The sequence below is a fragment of the Eptatretus burgeri genome, chromosome 1 (assembly GCF_056783735.1).
Source record: "Eptatretus burgeri isolate ZD-2024b chromosome 1, Ebu_testis_v1, whole genome shotgun sequence".
Classification (NCBI taxonomy): domain Eukaryota; kingdom Metazoa; phylum Chordata; class Myxini; order Myxiniformes; family Myxinidae; genus Eptatretus; species Eptatretus burgeri.
Window position 1 is genome coordinate 153,841,961 of NC_140961.1, and position 2,528 is coordinate 153,844,488.

The 2,528-nt window shown below is 39.2% G+C and overlaps 1 long non-coding RNA gene across 1 annotated transcript in view; it reads right to left on the reverse strand.

Moving 5' to 3' along the window:
* Positions 1–2,034, reverse strand: part of LOC147035787 (uncharacterized) — a 3,085-nt gene extending 1,051 nt beyond the window's left edge. The window contains exons 1-2 of the long non-coding RNA XR_015049600.1: positions 286–2,034; positions 1–189 (exon numbers count right to left, since the gene is read on the reverse strand). The exon at positions 1–189 is cut by the window's left edge and continues 624 nt beyond it. This is a non-coding gene — a long non-coding RNA (uncharacterized LOC147035787). The remainder of the gene's footprint in view (positions 190–285) is intronic.
* Positions 2,035–2,528: the final 494 nt, after the last annotated feature.

Consider the following 2,528-nt stretch of genomic DNA (forward strand, 5'->3'; position numbering starts at 1 on the left):
AGATAAGAGGTTTGAATCCAGTTCATCAACTTGAAGGTTTAGTTCCATACAAGACAGAGAGTTCCAAGGAACACCAAAGTCATCCCACTCAAGGTCTTGGTCGCTCACAAGGTCTTCAACCAAGTCAACAATTTCGCCCCAAGTTGTATCAAAAGCAGTATTTTCATTTCGTATTTCAGACACAATTTCCTGTGAGAGAAAATAATAATGTATTAATTAAGTTATTTAATTATTAAATGAGTATGCTTCAATCAAAGTTTGAAAATAGGAAAATAAAAATCTTACCTCAACAGATAAGAGGTTTGAATCCAGTTCATCAACTTGAAGGTTTAGTTCCATACAAGACAGAGAGTTCCAAGGAACACCAAAGTCATCCCACTCAAGGTCTTGCTCGTTCTGTAGGTCTTGGTCGCTCACAAGGTCTTCAACCAAGTCAACAATTTCGCTCCAAGTTGTAGCAAAAGCAGTATTTTCATTTTGTATTTCAGATACAATTTCCTGTGAGAGAAAATAATAATGTATTAATTAAGTTATTTAATTATTAAATGAGTATGCTTCAATCAAAGTTTGAAAATAGGAAAATAAAAATCTTACCTCAACAGATAAGAGGTTTGAATCCAGTTCATCAACTTGAAGGTTTAGTTCCATACAAGACAGAGAGCTCCAGGCAAGCACACAGCACACCATTGCCAGCAAAAACAAATGTTTAAAATGGAGCCTAGGCTTGAAGCTTTTATAGAGAAAGACTGGTGGGTGTGGTTTCCTTTGGAAATTCCCTGGGCAAGCCTAGGCAAGCCTTCATTGGGAAATTTTTCAAAACCATAACATCCTGTAATTTTCTAGTGATTTCTTTGTGAGTCAGAGATGAACTGGAAATGATGTAAGAGTGGGCGGGGCTTAGCAAAAGTAGGCGGGGCTTAGGAAAAGTGGGCGTGGCTTAGAAAAAATACCTTATGAAAAGTGGGCGGAGCTTAGCAAAAGTGGGCGGGGCTTATAAAAAGTGGGCGTGGCTTAGAAAAAATACCTCACGAAAAGTGGGTGGAGCTTAGCAAAAGTGGGCGGGGCTTATGAAAAGTGGGCGTGGCTTAGGAAAAAATACCTCACGAAAAGTGGGCGGAGCTTAGCAAAAGTGGGTGGGGCTTAGAAAAAGTGGGCGTGGCTTAGAAAAAATACCTCACGAAAAGTGGGTGGAGCTTAGCAAAAGTGGGCGGGGCTTAGGAAAAGTGGGCGTGGCTTAGAAAAAATTACCTCATGAAAAGTGGGCGGAGCTTAGAAAAAGTGGGCGGGGCTTAGAAAAAGTGGGCGTGGCTTAGAAAAAATACCTCACGAAAAGTGGGTGGAGCTTAGGAAAAGTGGGCGTGGCTTAGAAAAAAATACCTCATGAAAAGTGGGCGGAGCTTAGCAAAAGTGGGCGGGGCTTAGAAAAAGTGGGCGTGGCTTAGAATAAATACCTCACGAAAAGTGGGTGGAGCTTAGCAAAAGTGGGCGGGGCTTAGGAAAAGTGGGCGTGGCTTAGAAAAAAATACCTCATGAAAAGTGGGCGGAGCTTAGCAAAAGCGGGCGGGGCTTAGGAAAAGTGGGCGTGGCTTAGAAAAAATACCTCACGAAAAGTGGGTGGAGCTTAGCAAAAGTGGGCGGGGCTTAACAAAAAAATAACCTGTGGCTCAGGAGGTGGTCAAACAAGAGCATTAAGAGAAGTTTATCATTTCGTAATGGCACAAAAGGGGTATCTTCAAAAATATAAAGATTCAAATGTTTTGTTTGTCAATATTTTAGATGGGGATTATTGTGCAAAGAAAATTAAACTATTGAAGGAATTTGAGAATGAACAAATCTTTATAGGTTCAATGAGTGAGCTGTTCAACCCCCAGGTGTTCAATTCAATGAGGTTCAACCTCCAAGTTAAAAGGGGAGACAAATAAATATACCTTGGGATAAAAAGGGGGTTTATTTTTAGGGAAAAAAAAGGGAATCGCTGAAAATCCCCCATTCATTTACATGGGGAAAAGTGAGCCAGAATCAGTATTCTTACCCTACTGGGGGGCGTTGGAAATCACTTGAAACATGTAAAAATGCAAAAAAAATAATTTCTCAAACAATTTGGGGGGGCTGGAAATCACTTAAAATATGTAGAAATGCAAAAAAAAAATTTCTCTAACAATTATTTTTGGGGGACGTAACAATTTTTTTTTTGGGGGGGGGGATGGAAATCACTTAAAACGTAAAAATGCAAAAAAAACAAATTTTTTCTCAAACAATTATTTTTTGGGGGGGGGGTTGGAAATCACTTAAAATATGTAGAAATGCAAAAAAAAATTCTGTTTTTTTGGGGGGAGGGTAACAATTGTTTTTGGGGGTGAAAATCACTTAAAACATGTAGAAATGCAAAAAAAATTCTCTAACAATTTTTTTATGGGGGATAACAATTTTTTGGGGGGATGGGGGATTGGAAATCACTTAAAACATGTAGAAATGCAAAAAAATTCTTTTTTCGGGGGGGGGGGGGTTGGAAATCACTTAAAATATGT